General features: G+C 52.6%; 1 protein-coding gene across 9 annotated transcripts in view; it reads right to left on the bottom strand.

Moving 5' to 3' along the window:
- Positions 1–18,933, bottom strand: part of AKT2 (AKT serine/threonine kinase 2) — a 51,853-nt gene extending 32,920 nt beyond the window's left edge. The window contains exons 1-4 of one of the 9 annotated variants that reach the window (XM_073016441.1): positions 15,122–18,471; positions 13,318–13,441; positions 12,690–12,835; positions 7,163–7,289 (exon numbers count right to left, since the gene is read on the bottom strand). The gene's annotated coding sequence lies outside the window, so the exon portion shown is untranslated. Of the gene's footprint in view, positions 1–99; positions 763–2,619; positions 3,566–7,089; positions 7,290–12,689; positions 12,836–13,317; positions 18,472–18,752 lie in introns of those variants that run through there. The other 8 variants (XM_073016440.1, XM_037991698.2, XM_007996832.3 and 5 more) reach the window with 8 other exon arrangements.
- Positions 18,934–26,797: the final 7,864 nt, after the last annotated feature.

Here is a 26,797-nt window from a genome sequence, read left to right as displayed (position 1 = left end):
ACAGCCCAAGATCTTGAACAAGAAAGCAACCTACTGCGTATGCACGGTCTGGGGCCTAGAAGCCAGTCCCGGGGACTTGACCAAGGCCCTGGTCCTTACCCCAAGACCTCCACTTCTGTCCTCAGGGACCAGCAACCGACAGACTGAGGGACGCCGAGGCCACTGCTTCGTCTCAGGTTCCCGGAGCAGAGGGGAGGAGGGCGCAAGGCAGCGCCAGCTGGGCCCCTACCTGGAGCCTGGGGCCTGGCCAGGGTCCACAGAGACCAAGGCGCCTTTGCCTTTCCCAGCCTGGGGTTATTTGCGGACAGCAGGTCGGGAGCTACGGTGGCCCCCAGAGAAGTAGCAGCTGGCTCTAGGGACACCGTGGGCATCAGCTTTCTCTCGTGCCCCAGGGGAGCTGGTGGGCCGGACACGCTACTGCCTGGCATGTGACAGTGGCAGGCTGCCCAGGCCCCAGGCAGAAGGAAGGGAGGTAAGTGGGAGGAAGCAGGAGGAAAGACAAGATGGACAATGACAGGGAAGTAAACAGGAGGGTGAGAAATCACATTCTGGGCTCCAAGCTGCAAAGGCAATGATGTGAGGCTGGGAGCAGCAATAAGGGGCTCCCTTCGCCAGCAACATGCCCGGCACCCCACAACCCCAACACACAGGACTGCCAGACTCTCCATCCTCAACATCCCCACATCTCAGCTGGGCACAGTGGCTCACACCTATAATCCCAACACTTCGGGAGGAAGGCAGGAGAATCCCTTGAGCCCAGGAGTTTGAGATCTGCCTGGGCAACGTAGTGAGAACCTGTCTCACTATGTAATTTTTTCTACAAAAAAATTAAAAATTAAAAAATTAGCCAGGCATGGCGGTGTGCACCTGAAATGTCAGCTACTCGAGATGCTGAGGCAGGAGGATCACTCGAGCCCAGGAGGTCAAAGCTGCAGTGAGCCTTGATCGCACCACTTCACTCCAGCCTGGGTGACAGAATGAGACCCTGTCTCAAAAAACATAAGTATGTACATATTTCTATATCTCTCACTGTTCTGTGTGTCAACCTCTAACATGACCACCTCTCCCCATCCTGCCGGCGGCCTGGCTCTAGTCGGGTCTGCCCCCACCTGTTCCCCGAGTTCCTACGCTCCACTCTTGCTCCCTTCCCACTCACCCCACATTCAGCAGCTAGAGGGATCCTCAACGCTGAACCCGTCTTTCTCCTGCTCAAAACCCTTTGTGGCTCCCTGGTGTGACGAGCAAAACAGCCAAACTCCTCAGCTGAGGATCCAAGACCCTTTAGGACCTGGCCTCTGCTGCCCTGCGTTCCAGGTGCATGAGCTGAGACGTGCACCTAGAAAGCCCTCGGGAAAGGCTGAGGACCATGACGTTGACCTCTCCAGCCTCTCCGCCCTACCCCACTCTCCGTGTTACGCTTCTGTCACTCAAGCACTTCCCTCTGGCCTCCATCAGAGACAGGGCCTCCTTCTGGGCATTCTTCTCCCTCTTCCTTGAGGTCTCAGCTAAACCAGTGCCTCCTCCAGGAAGGCTTCCCCACCTCAGAGGCTGCACTGTGTGCACTTTGTGCACCCTCAAAGCAACCCTCCCAACACCCATAAACGCTAAGGCAGTGGACCAGCAAAGCATCTGACATCTAATGAGCACAGGAAGAAAGAGGCCAAGTGCCCACAACGGATCCCCACCCCGGGAACAGACACAGCCAGGGACACACTACCAGACTCTCTTCACGACACCAATCTTTTCTGGGGTGCATCCTAGGCTCCAGATGGTACCAGCAATAGAATGTCACTAAGACACAGCCCTGCCTTCCTGAGGCTCACAGTCTGGTGGGAGGGGCAGAAAAATACACAGAGACACAAACCATCAGGTGATAGGGAGGCTGGAGAGTGGGAAGAACAGGATGTTAGCTTGGTGTGGGGGACTTGTGAGCAGACACCCGAGTTAACTGAGGGAGTGAGCTGTGTAGACACATGAGGAAATGCATTTCAGCAGGGGAACACAAAATGCAAGGACCTGAGGCAGGAGGGGGACTGGTGAGCGGAAAGTCAGGGAGAGGTGGACAGGGGAGAACACCAAGGGCCTTCTGGGCTATGGGTGGGACTGAGAGAAGCCCATCCCCTACCCGGACCTACACCACGCCTTCCCTGATGCAAGCTCAGTTCAAAATACTTCCCACATCGCTGGGAGGGAGAACTCAGAGTCCAAAGGAAGGGCTGATGTGGAGGGAATAGAACCGGGGCTCCATGTCCCATCTCCCCGCTCGCTGGCCCACAGCAGCCCAGGGACATTGACTCTTAGGGCCCCTGTGATGCAGCAGCACTGGGGCTACTGGCAGCACTAAAGCACCCACTGTGGGCCCAGGACTCGGCCTACTGCATGGTGCCCAGTGAACAGCCAAACGCACGGCTGCCGTTACTCCAGAGAAAAGCAAAGGCAGACAGGTGTGACCAAGAGTGGTCAGGGTTCCAGAGTCTGAGAGCCACCGCCAGCTGGGTGGCCTTGGGCAGGGTGCCGGTGCTCCCATGGAGTCACTCCTGAATGTTCCCAACACCCCATCAGACAGTCGGTGACCATGCCCAGGTGAGGACAGAAGCTCAGAGAAGGGAAGCTGTTTACCTTGGGTCTCCCAGCTGAGAAGCAGAGGAGGCCCTGGCCGCTGCTGGGATCAACAGAGTTGCTTTTTACAATCTCATCTCAGCATAGCTGGAGTGAGAGCAGAGGGAGGAGTTGAAGATCCCCTGCATCCCGCCTGGATCGTTCCCTGTCCTCCTACTGAGGGTGGCGCCTCATCTGAGGTGTTCGTGACGCAGTCCTATGGTGATGAAATACCAGCCACTGCAGCCAAGAAGATGGCCTGCTCACTGGGGGGCTGCTGACGGAGGACACCAGGCGGGGGGACAGAGACTTGCCTGTGGAACCCTCGCGGCACGCCCTGCCGAGGGGAGTCCCTGCACGGCCCCACCCCACTCACTACTTCCTAAGGTGCCTGGGCATGAGTCTTCTGAGGGCCTGGGCCAGAGCTGCAGCTGCTGACTAAAGGCAAGCCACCTGGGAGGCAAGATAAAAAGAGCAAGAGCACCTCACAGGAGAGGACACCCACACAACCAAGAAACACACATAATCTCATTAGTTACAGGGAAATGCAAATTACAACCACCTACTTGGGATGGCTCGAATTTTAAAAACTGACAAGGCCAGGTGCTGGCAAGGATGCAGAGGAACCAGAACCCTTACTCACTATTGGTGGGCGTTGCAAAATGGTTCAACCACTGTGGAAAACTGTTAAGCAGTCAAAATTAAAGCTCAATATATGCCTACCCCATGACCTAGCAATTCCTCTCAAGGAAATTAGTGTACGTATAAAAGACTTGTACTAGAATGCTGACAGCGGCAATACTCACAGTAACCCCAAACTGGTTAACAGACCAGGAGTCCACCCACGAGAGAATGGATAAACAAACACGTAGATCCACAGTAGAACACTACTCAGCAACGAAAAGGACTGAACTGTTGCTAAATACAGCAGAGAAGGAGTGAGAGAACGTTACAGAATGAAAGAAGTCAGACAGCACTCTGCCCACGCCCCTCCTGCAGTCTGGAGCCCTGTGACCACTTGAGTCAGCTCCCACCCCTCCTCCGCTCAAACCCACCGCCCGTGCAGCGTAAAAGCCAAAGTCCCCACAGCAGCTCCAGGACCCTACGCAGCCTGCACTATCCCCCTTTGCTTCTCTGAAGGCACTTCACTTCAGCAGTGCCTGGCTCCCTCAGCTGCCAGGACACAGCAGGACAGTCCACCTCAGGGCCTTGTACACACTGCACCCTCAGGTGGAAACTCGGGCCCCGCCCCACTCTCTTCAGCTTCTGCTCACATCCCTTTCTTGAGAAGCCTTCCTAACCTCCCTAGGCAAAGCACGCCCACCCTACCTCCCCTTACCCTTACCCTTCATTTTCCCCAAGCACCCATCACCACCGATGTTACTGTGTGTGTTTGTTTACGCTAACTGCCCACCACCCGCACTGGAACGTCAGCACAGCGAAGGCAGGACCCTTGGCTGCCTTGGTCACAGTTGGATCCCCAGAGCTTTGTATGGTGCTGGGCACAGAGTGGGTACTTAATAAGTATCTGTGGAATGAACGTGTACAGAGTGAAGCCCTGTGCCCGGAACAGGCTCAAAATAAGCTCAATTCCTTTCCTTGCCACTTACTAAGTCCTTTTTCTCTCGCCCCCTCTCACTGACCTGGTTTTGATGCCAGACAGCACAGATGGGCTAGGGAGGCAGGTGGGGAAGCAGCTCTTGGAGCTGGAACTGGTGGGTGGGGCTCCCTTCCTGGTGTTGCGGAGGCTCACTGGGGAGGTGGCAGCGACCTCCTCAGGAGCCTCTGTCGCCTGCACTCAGATCTGTGCCTTTCCACAGTGCTCAGAGGAAGATTTGCTCAGGAGATAAATTCAAAGACAACAGGAAGCTGGACGTGGTGACTCACGTGTGCAATCCCAGAACTTTTAAAGGCTGAGGCAAGAGTATCTCTTGAGACCAGGAGTTCAAGACCAGCCTGGGTAACATAGCAAAACCTTATCTCTACAAAAAATACAAAAATCACCCAGGTGTGGTGGCGCACACTGTAGTCCCAGCTACTTGGGAGGCTGAGCTAGGAGGACTGCTTGAACCCAGGAGGTTGAGGCTGCAGTGAGCTATGACTGCATCACCACGCTCCAGCCTGGGAGACAGAGCAAAACTGCGTCTCAAAAAACAAAGAAACAAACTAAAAAAAAAAAAAAAAATTGGTCGGGCATGGTGGCTCACACCTGTAATTCCAGCACTTCGGGAGGCCAAGGCGAAAGGATCCCCTGAGCCCAGGAGTTTGAGACCAGCCTGAGTAACATGGTGAAACCCTGTGTCTGCCAAAAAAAAATAAGAATAAAAATATAAAAAGTAGTCAGGCGCAGCGGTGTGCACCTGTAGTCTCAGGTACCTGGGAGGCTGAGGCGGGAGGCTGACTTCAGCCTGGGAGGTAGAGGTTGCAGTGAGCTGAGATTGTGCCACTGCACTTCAGCCTGGGTGACAAAGCCAGACTCTGTCTAAAAAAAAAAAAAAAAAAAAAAAAGCCAAAGACAACAGGAACTAGTGGTGTAACAGGCGGCATCTGCTCATGGGAACTCAGCAGAAAGGCACCTGGGGCAAGACAGGAGGGAACCAGCTCCCTCATCTGCCACCAGTCATTCACCACTCTACAGACTGGTCCCAGCGTCTTGTGAGGGCATTCTGGTAAAATTGATAAAGTAGAAAATGTCCATGTGGTTGGAGGAATTTCTCCTGCAGAAAATGCCAGTGCCGGGGCACAAAGGTTCTAAGGTGGGAATTCTCAGCCTCAGCACTAGTGACATTTGGGGATAGAGAATCCCTGATGTGGGGACTCTTCTGCACCCTGAAGAGGTTTGGCAGCATCCTGGGTCTCCAGTCACTAAAGCCAACAGCACACCCTCCCCTGGTTATGACAATCACACGTCTTCAGTCATCACCAAATGTCTCCTGGGGTACAAAACCACCACCAGCTGAGGACCGCTGTCCTAAGTGTGTACTGCTGAAATAGGGAAACCTGGCAACAATCTAAAAGCTCACAACAGGGGTCCGGTGCTATAATATTGGTTAATAACATGACTACTAAAAAGAGCAAGGCTCACATAGCCCATACCACGTGCCAGGCCCATCTGAGTGCTTTGCACATACCAATATAACCCTCACAGCAACCCTCTGAGGCAGACATTCCTACTGTTTCTATGATAATGAGGAAACTGAGGCACAGAAGTGAAACGACTTGTCCTATGACCTGATCTCAGGAAGTACAGGCGGCCCGGCTCCCCCAGAACACCGTGCCACACAGCCTTCAGAGTCAGGCAGATCTGGACTGGGGTCCTCTCCTGCCCACTTTCTAGCCTCCCAAGCCTCTGTTTCCTCCTGTCCCTGCAAGGACAGACAGCAGGGCTTTCATCACAGGCTCACACAGGGAAGGGCTCAGCACAGCACGCAGCGTGTGAAGAGGGTCTGGCCACGCAACACAACAAGCCATCCTGAGCACAGAAACACAGAAACCAGCCCCGCTGTGCCGACACTAAGGCCATCAGCATTCGCTAACGAAGGCTCGCGGCACAACAGAACTCAGGTGGGATGCCTTTTCTGAGACACACACGCACATGTCCTATCACCTCAATTCTATAATATGTGTATTGTTTCACATGCTGACGTCACTGAGATTGGCATGTACCTCGCAATCCATGGATAAAACTCACCTATCGCATTCTTTTCAGAAAAGCAGTTATATGATCAATAATGGACCTTATAGGACATACTGTCTTAGACTTCAGCGCATGAGGAGATATGTGTTTAAATCTCACATGCACAGAAAAAAGAAATCCGAAGGAAATACCCCACACTAACAGAGGCAGGAGAGTGGGTACAGGAATCAAGGCAGCCTCAGGAACCAAATGCCAGCGTTTCAGCCCTGGCTGTGTCACCTGCTGTGGGACCCTGGGCAAGTCACCAAGTCACGTTCCCTTTCTTCACCTCTGTTTCCTCATCTGTATATCAGAGATAATAACCACACATACCTCTAAGGCTATTGGGAGGGTTCAGTGAGTTAACCCACATAAAGGCCTCCCAAAAGAGCCAGAAAGGGCAACTGCTAAACACGTATCAAATATTATCATCATTGGCTGGGCGCGGTGGCTCATGCCTGTAATCCCAGCACTTCGGGAGGCCGAGGTGGGCAAATCACAAGGTCAGGAGGTTGAGACCAGCCTGGCCAATATGGTGAAACTCTGTCTCTACTAAAAATACAAAAATTAGTCAGGCGTGGTGGCAGGTGCCTGTAATTCCTGCTACTCAGGAGGCTGAGGCAGGAGAATTGCTTGAACCCAGGAGGCAGAGGTTGGAGTAAGCAGAGACTGCGCCACTACACTCCAGCCTGGGGGACAGAGCAAGACTCCGTCTCAAAAAAAAAAAAAAAAAAATCATTATTTTCTATGATGGGTGGAGACACGGGAAACTTCACTTTCTATACTGTATGTTTCTGAACAGGTGAATTTTTTACCTATTCTACCTCCTTGGTCAGAAGATGGCACGGAAGAGACTTTTTTTTTTTTTTCCTGAAAAGGTCTGGGTACCTCAAAAAAAGAAGAGAGACTTTTTTTTTCTTTTTTCTTTTAAACACGCTCCCCACACTCCCCATACTCGCCCCATCTGTCTGCTTGGAGCAGGTGGGACTGGAGGCAGGTTGAAGCCGTGGGCAGGCTGCAAAAGAAACAGGGACAAGAATAAGCACAGAGCAGATTCCTTCTCCTCCCTGCCACCACCCCAACACACCTTCCCCCTCACACCACCCAGGGCCTTAGAGCACCCACAGAAATCATGTCAAATATTCTATTCTGCCTGGCCACGGGCTGCACACATCCTGAGAGTTCCATGCTGCGACCAGCAGGATCCTCCAGGCAGTTCTGACCCTGTCCCTCCCCTGCTCAGGACCTCTTCCCAGTGCCCATGGATCACGTCCAAGGACCCTATGGAGGCTGCCAGGGGCCATCTGCCTTGGCCCCGCCTGCTCTCCAGCCTCATTCGTCTGCTCGCTCCAACACACAATCTCCCCTTCTCCTGGCCCCAGGTAGACTCCCCGCTCTCACATCCCAGGACCTTTGCACCTGCTGTACCCCCTGCCTGGCACTCTGTTCACCCATCTTCCTCAGAGAGGCCTTCCCTGACCTCCCACCAGCAGCCGACCCTCGGAGCTCAGCCTTCCCTTCCCCTCACAGCACTTGCCTCTGTCACCTGCATGACTATGTGGGTAATGTCGCCTCTCCCACTGGACTGTGAGTTCCACAAGGCAGGGACACAGTCTCTCCTAGCCCCCATTGTGTCCCCAGTTCCACTCAGCACAGTGATGGGCCCATAGCTTTCATTATTTCAAGGCAGGAGTGGTGAACAGAACCACAGCATTTGTGCCAAGTGAAGGTAAAACAAAAAGTCCTGCATTCATTCATTCCACAAATATCACACCAACCCTGCGTCATCACTGCTCTGGTCACCAGGGATTCAGCAGTGACCAAAACAGAACTCCCTGCCATTGGGGAGCCGGGGGGATGAGGAAACAGGCAGCAAAATAAAAAATAAACATATAAACAAATTAGGATAGCCAAAGCTGACAAATGCCATGGAGAAAAGGAGCACTCGGAAGATTCAGTGCAGGGAAAGGGAGCAGGGGTTTCCGATTTAAAACAGGATGGTGACAGAACGGCGCAGTGAGGCTGTGCAGTCTGAGCAGAACCGGAAGCAGGTGAGAGAGCCAGGGGAAGACCTGAGGAGGAACACTGCAGGCAGGCAGGGGAGGAGCAGGGCTGAGGCACCCACAGGAGCTGGTGAAGGGGAGGGCTGGGAGATGTAGCTAGAGAGGAAGCTGGGGACCGCTGGGCAGGGCCTTGGGGGCCACTGTCAGCACTGTGGCTCTTATTTGGAGTGAGAGGGGAACTCTCAGCCTGAGGAGAGCTGGGGAGTTGGGGAGGGGCAGCAGGTGGAACCCCTTGTACCCAGGGTGGGGCAGGAGTCCTTAGGGAGATAGCCTTCCTCTCCAGGAGCTGTCCTCAGAATAAGCCCTGGGCACTGGCCTGATGGGCTCACCACATGACTCAGTTGAGAACCATGAGGACCCGTATGCAGCAGATGAGAAAACCGAGAATGGGAGAGATTCGGTGAATACCTACAGCGAGAGACAGCAGGGACACAGCCAAGGAGCCCGGACCCCTGTCCTCCGAGCCCTTAGGGGCCTCCACCTCCCTCTGCCTTTGCTCCCAAGAGACAGGGCCACCTCCCATCTTGTGTCACCTCCTCCTCCATCCCGGCCAGCCTCCCTTACCGTCCCTGATGTGCACACATGCGCGGGAGCCCTCCAGTCGGACTGCATGGGGTGTCCCTGACCCACGTTGTTCTGCATCGCCACCACCTCCCTGGGAGCTCCGGGACGGGGCCCAGTGGCAGAAGGAGAAACCGGTGGGTCTGCATCAAGGCTAATACTCAGTGAGTGCTCACAAAGCGCCAGGCATGGATTAATGTTCATCTTCAGAGCCAGCCTGTGTTACTATCCCCATTCCTCACATGGGAAAACTGAGGCCCAGGGAGAGAGTCACATGCACACAGTCACAGCGAGTGGGTGCAGGACAGGGGCCGCAACCAGAGCAGAACTAGCCCACAGACCTTTCCGTAACGACGGAAACGTGGTTACTAAATGTTTGAACGATGGCTAGTGCAACTAAAGAACTGACTTTTTACTTTTATTTAATTGTAATTAATTAAAACTTAAAAAGCCATATGTGAGGCTGGGCACGATGGCTCATGCCTGTAATCACAGCACTTTGGGAGGCTGAGGTGGGTGGATCACGAGGTCAGGAGTTCAAGAACAGCCTGGCCAAGATGATGAAACCCTGTCTCTACTAAAAATACAAAAATTAGCCAGGCGTGGTGGTGGACACCTGTAATCCCAGCTACTCGGGAGGCTGAGACAGAGAATTGCTTGAACCCGGGAGGCAGAGGTTGCAGTGAGCCAAGATCGCGCCACCACCCTCCAGCCTAGGTGACAGAGTAAGATTCCGTCTCAAAAAAAAAAAAAAAAGTCCATACATGGCTAGTAGCTATCATTCTGGAGTGCAGCTCTATAGAATCCCTGCTAATTAAGCTTAAGCACCAGGAGCCTAAAGGCAGGAGGCGGGAGTGTGACTCTCACAGGCCCAAGAGGAGCCAGATCATCCCAGCCCGGCTAGAAGCTCCCATGCTATACCCCATCTCTCCCGCATCCCAACGCCTTACCTGGGGAACTGGAACAGGACTCAGGCCCAAACTCACACCTCTAGTCAACTCAAATCCTGACTCTACCACTTCCACACTACACAGGTTCTCTGAATCTCAGCTTCCGCATCTGTAAAATGGAATCTTTTTTTTTTTTTTTTTGAGACAGAGTTTCGCTCTGTCGCCAGGCTGGAGTGCAGTGGCCAGATCTTGACTCATTGCAACCTCTGCTTCCCAGGTGCAAGCGATTCTCCTGCCTCAGCCTCCCGAGTAGCTGGGATAAAAATTACCCACCACCATGCCTGGTTAATTTTTGTATTTTTAGTAGAGATGGGGTTTCACCATCTTGCCAGGCTGGTCTTGAACTCCTGACCTCGTGATCCACCCCACCACCCCCCCCGGCCTCCCAAAGTACAGGTGTGAACCACTGTGCCTGGCCTGTAGAATGGAATCTTAACAATCTACCCAAGCACGTGTTTATGTTATCTCAAAAAATAAGTTTTGTAGGCCAGGTGCAGTGATTCTCGCCTGTAATCCCAGCACTCTGGGAGGCTGAGGCAGGTGAATCACTTGAGCCCAAAAGTTCAAGATCAGCCTGAGCAAAATAGGGAGATTCCCATCTCTATTTAAAAAAAATTTTTTTTTTAATTAGCCAGGTGTGATGGTGCGTGCCTATGGTCCCAGCTACTCAGGAGGCTGAAGTGGGAGGATCACTTGAGCCTGTGAGGTCAAGGCTGCAATTAGCCATGATGGTGCCACTGCACTCCAGCCTGGGTGACACAGCCAGACCCTGTCTCAAAAAAATAATGAAAAATTTAAAAAGATAATCTTTCTGATAACCATGGGTTGTCCTGGGGACCCAATGAGATGGCTTCACATACAGCTGGGGACAAGGCCAGTGCTTGAAAAACGGGTAGCAATTACATAAAGGACTCTGAAGTGAGAGGCCATCCTGAGCCTGTCAGAGCCATGGAGTGGCAGCTAAGGTTACTGCTGTCACTACTTGGTTCTAAAGGAATTATCCCGATAATTTCCAACATACCCCTATTAACTTTTTGAAAATACCATCTAAATGAAAACACACAGCTAAAAAGAGTCAACGCCCTGAAGACACCTCCTCCCAACCCCCAAGGCCTTCGGACACCAGTTTGAGAAGCTGGGTTCTAGGGGACCCTCTCTCCAAAGCAGAATATGGTCTGCTTTCTCCATCCCTGGCTGCCACCTGAATCCAGCCAGCTCTCTCCCACACAGGTCCCTCCCCACCCACCTGTGTCCCTCCTCTTTGGGGATAAAGCCCTGGCTCCCCACCACAGCCTAGGCCCTGAACCCTGCCACCCTGCTCTCTCCCCTTCACCCACTCCCCCGGCTCCAACCACATGGGCCTGCTGTTCCACCACCCCTTGCGGCCTTTACCTGGCTGCACCCCTGTCCAGCCCACCTCCTCGGGCTCTCACATCACAGGGGCTCCTCAGCAGCCTTCCCAAACCTCTCTCCACTCTAGATCCAGCTAGATCTCTGTTCCCTCCTTCAGCCACACCAAGCACTCACAGGCCAACACAACCTCTCTGCCACCTCTGATCGCATCCAGAACTACACGTGGCACACAGTAGTTATTCAATCAATATTTGGTGATGGATGGAATACACGAATGACCAAGGACAGCCAAGGGCCGGCTCCTGAGGCTGTTCAGCAATCAGACCCCCAGGGCAGCGGGGACAGGGTGCCTCCCATCCTCATCCCTTCCCCCTGGGCTCTGGGAAAAGGAGGGGCCAAGGTCATGGTACTGGGGGTGGAGAGCAGCAGCCACATCCCACCTCCCGAGCAGGCATGGAATGGAGTCATTTCTAGATGACTGAGGCCTACTTTGTGCCAGGTCTGTCTAGGAGAAGAGAAACCAGGAAAGAAATTCTGATGACAACAGCGACAACTCCAGTCACAGCAGGCAGGACAAGGAGATGAGGCATTCTTCAAAAGGCAGCTTCGCTGACAGAGCAGGGTTCAACCGTCATGCCTACTGGACTTTGGGCAAATCCAACAACCTCTCCATGCCTGTTTCCTCCCCTGTAAAACGGGGACAATCGTGACAGCAAGCTGCCAGGCTGTGGTGAAGAGGAGTAAGAGCAGACACCTCAAGCTCTGCAGCAGTGCCCAGCACACAGAGGCGAACTACTCACAAGAATGACCCCAACATTCTATGTGGCTCCCTGGGCCTGTTTCCTATTTACAAGATGGGGGTGCTAACACTGCCCACCTCCTAGGCTGCTGTGCAGGTCTGTAGAGCTCATACGCAGTGTCTGGCTGGGCAGGAGTGCAGCGGTGGGAATGATTCATACTCCTGTCTGGAGCCCTCCCATCAGCTAACAGGCCCCACCACTCTCTCCCAAGGACCAACAACAAGCCTGTGCCCACTGCCCCGCAGAGCCCTTTCTGTGCTCTCAGGTGCCTTCAGTCCTGTCTGGCAATCACCAGAAGCAGCATCAGCCCAAATTCATCCCACACCTCCTCAGGAGGCCCGTGCTTTCTAACACAGCAGCTCCCTGCAACCTCCCCACCACCCCACTCAGCAGGAAGGTTCCCGTTCACAGCTGGGCAAACTGCACCTTAGGGAGATGAAATAAGGCCCCAGGGTTCCACGGCCACCAAGAGGGGTGCCAGGAGCAGGGTTCTCACCCATGTCAGCTGCCCCCGGGACCAGGTCACTCAGCAGCCCCAGCTGGGTAACAGTACACCAATGACCCACCAGACCATGAAGAACTGGAAGCCAGGCTGGAGAGGAGAACCAGGGAGCGGGAACCACCCCAGCCCATTCAGAAAGGGCTCACGAAGTGGCAAACCAAGGCAGGCTTGGGTTTCTGGCCTCACCCTTAGAAACAACATCTGCGAACGAGCTTCTCCGGCAGGACGGCTGGGCTGAAGAAACTCCTGCGGGGACCTCTGACATGCAGTCTCCTCTTGGCCGGCCTGGCTTGCCGTCCCTTACTCGGCAAACTCAGAGCACCCGGGCCCTGCTGTGGGTGCCGAGTTGGCAGTGGGTCTTGCCCCAAGGGGGCCAGGCTGAGCTCCCACCCAGCACCCCTCCCACACTCGCTCCCTCCCTCCTGGTCCTGCTCCCAGGCTGTCTCCCCGAGTTGGGCCTCTCGCTGCTTGGCTGGCTATCCAGAAGATCCTGCCATGGAACCACCCCACCGTGCGGCCCGGAGGCCTGTGGTTGAGGGCCTTCCGCGGAGAGCTCTGGGAAGCTGAAGAGAGGCCCGGGGAGGGGTGTCCCTGGGTCCTCCAGGGGCTTGAAGCTCAAGTCTGAAAGACACTCCTTTCCATCCCAACTCATCCCAGGGGGTTTCTGGGGACCCTAGAGATTTGTTCTGAGGAACTGTGCTCCTTCTAGGAAGATACCCTGGAACACACCTCAAAAAAAACAAACGCCAGGGCGCCTGCTCCTGCACTAAGCCTTAGGGGTGAGCCCATGGGTGGGATCAGAAGTCACACTCACCAGGGGCTACTGAGCTGTGCTGCGGGAATCTCTGGAGACTCAGATTCATAGCCTGTCCCCAACACTTCCTGGCTGGGGGATCCAGCACAAGCTGCAGAGGCTCTCCAGGCTTCAGTTCTCACCGCTGTAAGGCGGGAATCAGAGAAGCTTCCTCCCGGGTCTAACATGTCTTCCCCCAGATACTCCCATGGCTCTCTCACAGCACTCCAGTCCCTGCCCACACGTCACCTCCTCAGGGAGGTCCTCCCTGATCACCCAGCTACAGTGGAGAAACATGCCCACACTCTCAACCTGGCCCTCATTTATTTTGTCTTCGTAATATCAACCACACCTGAGGCCCACCAGAGACCTGGGTGCTGGGCGCCAGTCACAAGACCTGCTCTTTCCAATTCCAGAGGAGCACCGGGAATGGCGCAGGCCTGCAGGCCCACGGTAGCGTGGACGTAGGGTCAGCGGGTGCTGTCTGTATCAGGTGTGACTGCTGCTCTGCATTGCTATTCAGTATTAGTCCGGTTGGTTGGGTTGGGGAGGGAAGGGCAGAGAAATCAGCCCAACGAGCCTCCCCTCCTCTTTCCCTAAAAGTAACAGCCACGGGCTCTGGGGAACACGGTGTGAAAACCACAGGAGAGGGAGGCAACCCTCGGGCCTTTGCTGGCTGTAAGGCAGTGATGCTACCCGAGGGGAAGTGGGAGGCCTGTGAAACGCCCTGCTCCGCTCAGTTAAATCTACCCACCCCCCCAGGCAGGAGCCTGTGACCCTCTCCTGTGTTACCTACTAACACCCTAAATCTGACCAGGCTGTTCCTGCTGAAATTCCAAACTCCTTCACAGACAGTCCACAAGGCTCCCAGTGACAGGGCCCTGCCTGCCCCACAGCCCCTGGACTCATCTCCTCCCTGCTCCCTCGCTCTGCCAAGCCACACAGGCCTCCGTGAGGCTTGTCCCTGCAGCTCACCAAGCTCTGTCCTCCCTTCAGACCTTTGCACTATGGTTCCCTCCACCTGGATGGCTGTTCCTTCTCCTCCCATCCCACATGACTGCCTCACCTTGCCAAACTGGGATCAGCTTAGAGGCCCTCCACGCAGCCGCATGCATCTAAAGAAGTGCCCAGTCTGTCACCCGATTTGAATTCGCTGCCTAGCACCTCCTCTTCTAACCGGCTCCTTGCTTATTCACCTGTTTCGGGTTGGCCTCCCTCAGCCCCACAAGAATAGGGACTTTGACAAGCACACTGCTGTATTTCCAGTACTGATGCAACGCTGGCACACAGGAGGCGCTCAGTAAATGGTGGTGGGTGAGTGAAACCTTTTCCTCGGCTCCACAATACCCTTAGGATCCATCCTCGCCTCTCACCCAGGCCCACAGGCCAGTGCAGCATAGCCCCTGCCAACCCCTGCAGGTACTTCTGCTGCTCTCCTGCCCAAGCCCAGCCTTCCTGCCACTCCTGGAACTGCGAGCTGTGGTGGCCAGGGGCAGTGGCATGCACCTATAGTCCCAGCTACTCAGGAGACTGAGGCAGGAGGATCACTTGAGCCCAGGAGTTCAAGACTAGCCTAGGCAACACAGCAAGACCCACGTTTCCACAAAAAAATTTAAAAATTAACTGGGCATGGTGGCATGCACCTGTAGTCCCAGCTACTCAAGAGTACGAGGTGGAAGGATCACTTAAGCCTAGGAAGTCAAGCCTGCAGTGAGCTGTGATCACACCACTGCACGCCAGCCTGGGTGACAGAGTGAGGCCCTGTCTCAAAAGAAAAAAGAAAAAAAGCAGAGCCTGACCTCTGAAAAGACTCAAATGTGTCTACCTTGCAGGGGCTCAGGGCTGCAAAGCCACTGTGTAGAAGCGGAGTGGGCCCGGGAGCTGCCCTTGTCAGTTCTGTCTTGATTGCATGTCTCCTCCGACCTCTGTTTCTGCATCTGGAAAACTGAGATGCTAATTTCAGCCCTGATTTCCTCCTAGTGCTCTCTGACACGGTTCTGTGAACTGGCAAGGGCCTTCAAAGTCCTGGCAGAAATACTAAGAATTACAATTGCTAAGATATACCAATGGCTCACCATGTGTCAGGCACTCTTCTCAGTAGGGGACGTTTCAGGTAGACTTACTGTATGCCAGCATAGTTATGAATGCTTCCCACAAATTAATCCACTCAACCTTCACAATAATCCTATCACGTGGGAATTATCATCCTCCCCATGACACCGATGATGAAATGAGCTCAGAAGGGTTGGGGAGCCTGCTCAAGATCACACAACCATGGAGTGGCAGGGCTGGATTTGAACCCTGTGCTCTCACTCGCTTCCATGCAGCTCTTTACAGAGGCTGGAAACCAGAACATCGAAGTTCTGGATCCTAGCTGGGACAGGCTGGGGAGCTGGATCCTGGAATGCTCAAGGGGACCAAAAGTAGGGGGTGGGGGAGGCTGGATGCCTCAGTTCCATAACATAATCATGACTGCCAACCAAGATTTATACAGTGCCAGGCACCATTCTAGGAGCTTCTCGTGGATTAATTCATTTAATCCTCACAACAGCCCAAGGTGGGTGTCCTTCTGAGACCAATGTATGAGAGTGAACAGTGTGGTCTGAGGCCACAGAGCTAGAACCCACTTCTCCATCCTGCCGCTACCCAACGCAGGTCCCTGGTAGCTGTGTCACCTCCCGCATGGCTCTCTTGCTGTCGTCTTCTCCCAGCACACACCTGCCCAGGGTTAAAGGATGCCCTGGCTCCACCCTGAGGAGGGACCAAGAACTGCTGGACTGGCTGCAGGCAGAGGTGCTCAGGGCAGCCTGAGACTCAGGGGTGACAGGAAGGAAAGACATAGGATAATCACCTCTATAGGTGGAGGACAGAGGACAGAAGTGACTCTATCCTATGTCTTTTCTTCCTTTCACCCAGCCTGGAACCTGGTGAGCAACGAATGCATGGCACTAGGGGCTCAGTGACCTGGGTTCAAATCCCACCCTGGCGCCCATATGGTCTGATAAGACCTGGGGGAAGGCAATTCTTCCTCTGAACTTCAATTTCAGGCTGCAAAAAAAGACACAAATACCATATAAAACCCGAAGCACAGGGCTGGGCAGAGTATATGCTCACAGACAAAAGCCACTGCTCCAGTTTCTCCTTGACAAGAGGATCTGAGGCCAAGGTGGGCCAAGGGCTCACATCACACCTCTACCACTTCAGCTATGAGACCTCAGGGAAATCTTTACACTTCACAGTGAGTGAAATGATTCCTCATCTGTAAAATGGTATCACACTTCTAATTAGCTTGTAGCTCTCCACCAAATAGGCCTAACCACAGGTACGTTTTGAGACTTAAGTGAGGTCACATGTGCAAAAGCCCTGTCACACGCCTGGCATGGGGTGAATGCTATAAACACTGGGCATCCACTAGCTCTGGAAATAATTTGCCTCTCTGAGCTGCTGTTTTCTCATCTAAAAGGGAAAGCATAACAACAGCGCCTACCGCTCTAGAATTCAAGTATTCAGCAAGTTTATCTCTAAGAAGCATTCCAAACAATGTGTGGCCCAGAGAATGCACTCAGTTACTATCAGCCATCAATTTCGTGATTACTGTTTTCACTGCCGCTGTTAGCCCTATCAGGCAAAGCCTCTAAAAGCTGGCAGGAGAGGACCAGAGAAACAAAACCCTAGTGGAGAAAAATAATAACAGAGCCCCCGCTGCCTCACAGACTGTGGGACCTTTCTCTCCAGGAACCACAGGGCACGGAAGACAGTCAGCTTGGAAGTCACTGCTGCGGACTAGGGACAAACGTCTGCCCCCTCCGACCACATCACCAGCCCAGGTCTGCTGGGTCAATCAGGGACTGCAGCCAGTCCTCCGGGAACTCCAGACCCAGAGCAAAGGCTACAGGGCAAGCCAAGGTCATGATCTGGCCTAGGGAGCAGGGACACTGGCCACAGACCTCTGGGGCTGGCTACTCCCAGCACCAGTCCACGGACCACAATAAGACACCAGATCAACGGGGGATCGACTGTCCGAAGCCCTTCAGAGCAGCCTTCCTCCTTGGGCCAGGCTGGGCCAGGGGCACCCCCCTCCAAGTCCCCTTGGCCCATGCAAAGAGGAACAGCTGGGAAAACAGCTCCCGGCCTCACTGCAAGGCCAACTGTTACTGCCTTGGTGGGGAGTGTAAACATGATGTGTGACTGATCTGGTAACCGGGAGACACAAACAGCTTCGTGGCCAGCGACAGAGGAGCATGTCATGGTCTGCGTTGGTTCCTGGACCCTTCACATCCACTGCCAACCAAGGTCAGCCCACGAGTGAACTCCTGCTTCTCTGGAAAAGTAGGAGTGGATGAGGTTGAAAAGCAGCCCATTGGTGACCCTAGTTACTCCAGCCCAGGCATCTTGCTGAGCCCAAGAGGTCTCCAAATGAGAAGAAGTCCTCACAATCCTAAGATCAAGATGCCCCCAGAAAGCTTTCCCGGGGGGAAGAGGTGTTCCCCCAAACACTCCTTCCTCCCAAGTTTTAACAAGCTGGTCCAGGGGCACGGCTCCTCAAATCCAAGCCTAATCCCTCTTCCTCTTCCGAATGTGAAGCCTAAAGCTCAGACAACTTCAGTGACTTCCAACGCACCTTTCCTCCCTCCCCTATGGAAGGAAAGAACTGTTACTGCCTGGTGAAAAATCTGAGAGGGTAATGGAATCCAGAGCAGCACCTCCGTGGTCCAAAGCACCCCAGTAACCATGACGTTCCCTCCAAAGTCGTTAAGAAGTTCAATAAAGGCTGAGCTCAGTGTAAACCCCCAACCCCACACACGTCAAATACAAGAAACAGAAACCCCTTCTCACCAATCGGAATCACAGTCCTCCCAAAATACGCCCCTAAAATCCACTAGGGCCTGTCCCGCCCCGTCCCAGTCCCTTAAAGATCACAAACATCACAGTCCTCCTCTGATTTGGGCTCCCCTACGTTCTAAGCAGGGCTCCCCCAACGCCGTGGTGATACTACCCAGCCACACTTCGGGAAGCATGCTCCCAAGAAGCCCCCACCCCTGTAAATACAGCACAGCAACGGCTTCCACAGCGCCAAAAAGGTACAGCCCTCTACACTTGATGCGGCGCGCCCCCTCGATAGTTTAGCCCGCGCACGCCAGGCTCGATCTGCCCGCCGCGCCCCACGGGTCCAGCCCCCGGCCCGCGCACGCTGGGGCCTGCGCTCCCCGTCCCACACACTCGCAGCGCTCCCCTCGCCGCCTCAGTGGTACGGCCCGCCGCCACCTCCCCCGGCCCCCCGCGGCTGGTCCCACCGCCCCCGCTCGGCCACCCCCAGTCAGCTCCGGAAGGGGGGGCTCGAGGGCCGCGGTCCCCCCGGCGGGCACGGGTGGTACAGCCCATCGCGGCACCGCGGGGGGCCCGGACGCGACCATCGCGAGGGGAGGGCGCTCGGGGACACGCGCTGGCGCACTCACCTGTCACCGGCAGCCGCCCAGCCTCTCCGGCGGGGCTCTACCCCCGCCCATCGCCACGCTGCGCTGGTTCCCGTTCCTTGTGTTTCCCGGCAGTGGCTACGGCGCCCGCAGCGGCGGCGGCGACGCCTTCTCCGAGCCAGGCCCAACGGCTCGCGCGGCGCGGCCCCCCCGCCCCCTCCCCCTCCCCCCAGCCCCCGCTTACCGCCCCCTCCCACCCTCTGGACGGAAATACCGCCCTCTCGCGCCACAAACAGGAAGTGACGTACAAAGAGCCGGAGACGAACTCTGAGAGAGCAATAGCGCAAGCGCAGGGCAGAGAAGGAGGCGGGCTCACAGCAGGGCGCCTGCGCACATTAGACAACTTTGGGCCTGTGTGGGTTAGAGATGGGCCTCGCTAAAGCGTGGGGCGGAAAGCCGAGGTGGGGTTACGCAGGCGCAGTAGGACTCCGACGCCTGCTTTCCCTAGGGACTCACCGCAGAGATTATTTCCCGGCAGCCTCTAGTCCGTATTTACATACGCTTTGATCTTGTTTTACTTCGTTCTGTGTTCTTAAAGGAATCCGGAGCGGGAGTTAGTTAGGAGGGGTTTCCTTTTCAGTGAACTCGTCATGGTTGAGCTCAGGCTCTGAAGCCACACAACCCGAGATTTGAATTTCCTTCTTTCTGGTGACTGTGGGCAGAAGGCTTGACCGTTTTCTGTGCCTCAGTATCCACATCTGCTAAATGGAAACAATCATCCTTGTGTCGCTGGCTTTTGAACTATTTTAATGTAAACAAAACGGTTTTTACAAATTAGTTCATGACTGCAAAATATTAATGCCACCTGCTCTCATCGTACATATTCCAGTGAATCTGGGATATAACATTTTATAAGGCCCATAAAGGCCTTAAAATCACCCTGCGGCCGGGCGCGGTGGCTCACCCCTGTAATCCTAGCACTTGGGGAGGCCAAGGCGGGCGGATCACGAGGTCAGGAGTTCGAGACCAGCCTGGCCAACACAGTGAAACCCCGTCTCTACTCAAAATACAAAAAAAAAAAAAATAGCCCGGCGTGGCGGTGCCTGTAATCCCAGCTACTTGAGAGGCTGAGGCCGGAGAATCGCGTGAACCCAGGAGGCGGAGGTTTCAGTGAGCCGAGATCGTGCCATTGCACTCCAGCCCAGGCAACAGTGCAAGACTCCGTCTCAAAAAAAGAAAAAAAAAAAATCACCCTGCAAGAAAAGAGCTTTGCACAGATCCTGATCTGTATATTAGCTAGTTGTACTGGACAGCTGTGAGGCATCTGCCTCCCAGCCCCTCCTCTCTTGTAGGGGATTGTGCTGCCTCCTGAATTTGGGTTCCAGTATGCCATATAGCTTGGCAATTGTATGCATTAGTAAGTGAGAAAAATGCCTGGCTGAGAGTTGAATCCTGGGTCCACCTCAGTCTGTGTTTTGGGCAAATCCTGCCTTTTTTTTTTTTTTTTTTTTTTTTTTGAGATGGAGTCTCACTCTGTCTCCAGGCTGGAGTGGGCTTTCGTTTTCCGAGAGGTAAACCTACTGCTGGAACTAGCCCTATCTTAATTGGTTTCTAGCTTGGAACTTGCTGCTCAGTATTCCTAATTCACGGTCTTCCCCATCAGTCGGTGTTAATAACTCTGACCAATGCCCCCCGCCCCACTTCACAGCCCTAACCATTTTCATCTATTACTGTCTGGTGACAGGTCTGTTTAGTGAGGACTGCATAGGAAACCCAGTAAAGGAAGAGACCAAGACTGTCTCAGACATCAGTGTGTATCCAACATTGCCCAGAATGGGCTCTTGCAGAATGTTTGTTTCAAGAATTAGCCCTTCTGCCCTAATCTAGACTCAACGTTACTGTGACCAACCCTCTTCTCTCCTTTCTCTCCTGTCAGCTGAACAGCTGAACAGGCCATTCCCCTACGTCTAAAGTCTCCCCTGGGCCAACTTGAATCCTAGCCCCTCCTAGGGCACTTAATTATGACACACTGAGATCTCACTGAAACCACCCATGTGCTTGTGTATGAACTCCTTGCAGCACTGGTAGTCAAGGGCAATGGCTTTCTCCATCTCTCTTTTTTTTTTTTTTTGAGATGGAGTCTCGCTCTGTCTCCAGGCTGGAGTGCAGTGGCAAGATCTCAGCTCACTGCAACCTCCACCTCCCAGGTTAAAACAATTCTCCTGCCTCAGTCTCCCGAGTACCTGGGATTACAGAAATGCGCCACCACGCTGAGCTAATTTTTTTGTATTTTTAGTAGAGACGGGGTTTCACCATGTTGGCCAGGATGGTCTCCATCTCCTGACCTCGTGATCCACCTGCCTCAGCCTCCCAAAATGCTGGGATTACAGACGTGAGCCACTGCGCCCGGCTCTTTCTGCTTTTGGTTTTGGTTTTTTGTTGTTTTTTTGAGACAGGGTTTCACTCCCTCTGTCACCGAGCTTGAAATGCAGTGGCACGATCTCAGCTCACCTGCAACTGACACCACCCATGCTCAAGCCATCTCCCACTTCAGCCTCCCAAGTACTGGGACCACAGATATATGCCCAGCTAATTGTTTTGTATTTTTGGTTGAGACAGGGTTTCACCATGTTGCCCAGACTGGTCTCAAACTCCTGAACTGAGGCAATCCACCCACCTCAGCCTCCCAAAGAGCTGGGATTAGACATGTGAGCCACCATACTTGGCCTAATATTCTTTTTTTTTTTTTTTTTTGACACAGTCTCGCTCTGTTGCCCAAGCTGGAGTGCAGTGGTGCCATCCGCCATCTCGGCTCACTGCAACCTCCGCCTCCCAGGTTCAAGCAATTCTCCTGCCTCAGCCTCCTCAGTAGAGGCATTACAGGAATGCGCCACCACGCCGAGCTAATCTTTTTGTATTTTTAGTAGAGACGGGGTTTCACCATGTTGGCCAGGATGGTCTCCATCTCTTGACCTCGTGATCCACCTGCCTCAGCCTCCCAAAGCCACACCTGGCTGATTTTTGTATTTTTATTTTTTATTTATTTATTTTTGAAACTGAGTTTCTTTCTTGAGCCACTGCGCCTGGCAATTTTTGAATTTTTAGTAGAGACGCGGTTTCACCATGTTGGCCAGGCTGGTCTCGAACTCCTCACCTGAAATGATCTGCCCATCCCAGCCTCTCAAAGTGCTGGGATTACAGGCGTGAGTCAGTGCGCCCGGCCCTTAATATTCTATTTATTTCAATTCTGCAACCCGCTGAACTGATTTTCTGGTTGTGCCTTGTAGTTTGTAAAACATTAGTTAGGGGGGTAAACAGCCCCCTAGCGTTGTTTGATGAGTAGGAGATGAGTAGGCCCAGGTTATAATCATAACTTGTTTGTGTCCTTGTCAAAGTCACTTCACTTCTCTGAGCTTGCCTTTCTTTATTCTATTACAACAGTAATAATATAATTTATTTAGCAATTGTTACAGACTGAGTTGTGTGTTCACACACTCCCACCAATGCTATCCTGTTGCTATCTATCTACACAGTAACTCTGGAGGTTAAATGTAACAGTATATTAAGGGCCTTGCTTGAGTTCCCAGGACATGTTAAAGACAAAGACAGTATTTGAACCCAGACAGTTTGATACCAGAGCCTGTGCTCTTAACTCATCTCATGCTGGAAAATGGAAAAGTATTGGCCCTACTTCTGTGCCCTATGTTACTTCTGCAAATGGCTTAGTTATCTTTGGGGGGCCTCAAAGGCCATCCTGGGCAACATAGCGAGACCCTTTCTCTATTTTCAGCATCAAGGGTGAAACTTGAGGGCCACCTTGAATCTTGTGGCAGGGCAACATAGTGAGACCCTTTCCATTTCAGCATCAAGAGTGATCGATCCAGGCGACTGGGCACAGTGGCTCACACCTGTAATCCCAGCACTTTGGGAGGCAGAGGCAGGTGGATCACCTGAGGTCATGAGTTCAAGACCATCCTGGCCAGCATGGTGAAACCCCATCTCTACTAAAAATACAAAAATCTACAAAATTTAGCTGGGTGTGGTGGCGGGCGCCTGTTACTTAGGAGGCTGAGGCAGGAGAATCACTTGAATCTGGGAGGCAGAGGTTGCAGTAAGCCGAGATTGCGCCATTGCACTCCAGCCTGGGTGGCACAGTGAGACTCCATCTCAAAAAAACAAAACAAAACAAAACAAAAAAATTTTAGCCAGGCATGGTGGCAGGTGCCTGTAATCCCAGCCACTTGGGAGACTGAGGCAGGAAAATTGCTTGAAACTGGGAGGCGGAGGTTGCAGGGCAACAAGAGCAAAACTCCGTCAAAAGGAGGGGAGGGGAGAGGAGGGGAGGGAAAAGAAAGGAAAGGAAGGAAAGGAAAGAAAAGAAAGAAAGTGTGAACCAGGAGAAAATTCCCTACAACCTCACCCCATTCTCTTCCATCTTAATCTAGTCTCTCCCCATAACTATAAATATAGACTGTAAATGCACTTTGCTGGGTAGAGGGGGCCAGTAACTTATTAAAAGCTGTTCAAAGGTCTCTTGATTCAGAAAAAAGAAAATGATGAGGGATCTTGCCCTAAGGGTTGGAGAGGACATCTCCTTAAAGCCCCCTTCTGTGCCCAGGGAGCAGAAATCAGGCCCAGGAGTCCATTCCAAGGCTTCTCACAGAGGAATCTCCTTATCGACGGCAACTGGACAAGCTGTGGGAACTAGTCACAAAATATATATACATATATATATTTATACATATATATATATTTTTTTTTTTTTTTGAGATGGAGTCTCACTCTGTCGCCAGGCTGGAGTGCAGTGGTGCAATCTTGGCTCACTGCAACCTCCACCTCCCAGGTTCAAGCAATTCTCATGCCTCAGCCTCCCGAGTAGCTGGGATTACAGGCACCCACCACCACGCCTGGCTGATTTTTGTATTTTTAGTAGGGACAGGGTTTCACCGTGTTAGCCAGGATGGTCTCGATCTCCTGACATCGTGATCCACCCGCCTCAGCCTCCCAAAGTGCTGGGATTACAGGCGTGAGCCACCACACCCAGCCCCATTTTTATTTTTTATTTAAAATATTTAGGCTGGACACAGTGGCTCATACCTGTAATCCCAGCACTTTGGGAGGCCGAGGCAGGAGTATCACTTGAGGTCAAGAGTTAGAGACCAGCCTGGCCAACATGGCGAAACCCTCTCTCTACTAAAAATACAACAATTAGCCCGGGGGGTGGTGGGCACCTGTAATCCCAGCTACTGGGAGGCTGAGGCATGAGAATCACTTGAACCCAGGAGGCAGAGGTTGCAGTGAGCCAAGACTGTGCCACTGCACTCCAGCCTGGGTGACAGAACGAGATTCTAGCTCAAAAAATAAACAAACAAATAAATAAATAAGTAAAATATTTAAAAGTTTCCCACATTATAAAGAAATGTCAAAATCATATATTTGATTCCCGAGCCAGAATCTACAAAGTCCACTCCCTGCTGCCTCCCCCAGATACTACTGTGTTAGGAAGATCCTTTCAGAGTAATGTTACTAATACATTTGGCAGAAGTACGTATAAGCATCAGGGACTCCGCACATGTTGGTTCCGATTTCCTTTTTTAAAATTTGTTTCTTTTTCAAAAATTGTAACGGAAGACACAGTGCACATTCAATTTTCTAATATATCGGAGATTCTCGAAACGTTTAAGGCCAGGTGCGGCATCTCAAGCCTGTAATCCCAGCACTTTGGGAGGCCGAGACAGGAGGATTGCTTGAACTTAAAACTTCAAGACCAGCCTGGATAACATGGCAAAACCCCTTATCTACCAAAAAATACAAAAAAAAAAAAAAATTAGTTGGGTGCAGTCACACACACCCATGGTCCCAACTACTCAAACAAAAACAACAAATATTTAAGTGGTCATGCTAGGCTAGTACACTTTGTGTAGACCTTGGGATGACGCTTTTTCTGCTCTTTTTTCTTTCTCTTTTTTTTTTTTTTTTTTTTTTGAGATGGAGTCTCGCTTCTGTCACACAGGCTGGAGTGCAGTGGTGTGATCTTGGCTCACTGCAACCTCCACCTTCAGGGTTCAAGCAATTCTCCTTCCTCAGCCTCCCAAGTGGCTGGGATTACAGGCACCCGCCACCATCCCCGGCTAACTTTTGTATTTTTAGTAGAGACGGAGTTTCGCCACGTTGGCCAGGCTGGTTTTGAACTCCTGATCTCAGGTGATCCACCTGCTTCGGCCTCCCAAAGTGCTAGGATTACAGGCATGAGTCACCAAGCCCAGCCTCTTTTTTCTTTATTATTATTTTGAGACAGAGTCTCACTCTGTCTCTCAGGCTGGAATGCAGTGGTGTGAATACACCTCACTGCAGCCTTGACCTCCTGGGCTCAAGTAATCCTCCCACCACAGACTCCAGAGTAGTTGGGACCACAAGCGCACACCACTATGCCCAGCTAATTTTTTTGTTTGTTTGTTTTTGTTTTTGAGATGAAGTTTTGCTCTTGTTGCCCAGGCTGGAGTGCAATGACGTGATCTCAGCTCATTGCATCCTCCACCTCCACCTCCTGGACTCAAGCTGTTCTCTTGCCTCAGTCTCCTGAGTAGCTGGGATTACAGGCATGGGCCACCATGCCCGGCTAATTTTATATTTTTAGTAGAGATGGGGCTTCTCCATGTTGGTCAGGCTGGTCTCGAACTCCCGAACTCAAGTGATCCACCCTCCTCGGCCTCCCAAAGTCCTGAGATTACAGGCGTGAGCCACTGCACCCGGCCTACCCAGCTAAATTTTAAATTTTTTAGAGATGGGGGGGGTCTCACCATCTTGCCCAGGCTGGTCGCGAACTCCTGGCCTCAAGCAGTCCTCCTGCCTCGGCCTCCCAAAGTGCTGGGATTACAGGCATGAGCCACCTGTTTGATCAATAAGATCGAACACCTTTATCAATCTGCTTCCAACACATAGATGGCTTCCAATCCCACATGGAAAAGCCAAAGGCCTCACTGTGGTCTTCATGGCTGTATATGATCTGTACCTGCCTGTTTCTCTAACTTCATCGCAAACTACTCTTGTCCCTGGCCCATGTTCCAGACACACATACCTCCCCTCTGCCCCTCCAAAAAGACAAGCCTTGGGGCATTTGGGAACTTATTGTCTCCTCTGGCTGGACTCTTCATGTCCCTGATCCTGATCTTGGCATGACTGGTTCCTTCTTTCTTCTCTTTCACAACTCTGTCCAAATCTCACCTTTGGGCGCAGTGGCTCATGCCCGTAATCCCAGCACTTTGGGAGGCCAAGGCGGGCGGGTCACCTGAGGTCAGGAGTTCCAGACCAGCCCGGCCAACATGGTGAAACCCTGTCTCTACAAAAAAATACAAAAATTAGCTAGGCATGATGGTGGGTGCCTGTAATCCCAGCTACTTGGAGGCTGAGGTGGGAGAATCACTTCAATCCAGGAGGCAGAGGTTGCACTGAGCTGAAATGGCGCCACTGCATTCCAGCCTGGGTGACAGAGCAAGACTGTGTCTCAAAAAAGAAACAAACAAACAAAACACCCAAATCTCACCTCCTAAGTGCTCTCCTTGGCCACTCCGAGTCTAAAAGGGCCATGCTGTCACTATCTTTGTAAGCATATTTGAATCCTCTACCTAGGACTTAACACTAAAAGATACTTTTGTTGTTTATTTTGTGTCCTCCTCCAAGCCAGAATATACATTTGCTCATGAGGACAAGGACTCTTGGATACCAATGTATTCTGTAGAAGGCCTGTGAAAAAGTTCAGGACACACCACCTCAATATATGCCCATTTGATATGCTGATTACTTCAAACGGAGGTAACTCCGGGAAACAGTAAATGCAGAGACTTTCTCTGACCTTCCCTTATCTACCCGTACTTGGATCCTCCAAAAGGAACTCCATTGTCATGAATCCCCTCCCCAGGAATCTTCTCAATCAGGGAAGATGAGCTCAGATCACAGGAGAGGAGACTGGAGGTTGACATGATGCCCAGGCTGTCACCTGTTCTTCTAGGAAAACTTTTCTTAACTAAGAGACAATCTGCGTAACAACTTTTATTCGCCATACACTTCATCCCTGCACCCTCCCATAA

The sequence above is a fragment of the Chlorocebus sabaeus genome, chromosome 6 (genome assembly GCF_047675955.1).
Source record: "Chlorocebus sabaeus isolate Y175 chromosome 6, mChlSab1.0.hap1, whole genome shotgun sequence".
Classification (NCBI taxonomy): domain Eukaryota; kingdom Metazoa; phylum Chordata; class Mammalia; order Primates; family Cercopithecidae; genus Chlorocebus; species Chlorocebus sabaeus.
The sequence above is the reverse complement of the archived record's forward strand: the minus strand, read 5'-3'. Positions and strand labels throughout refer to the sequence as shown.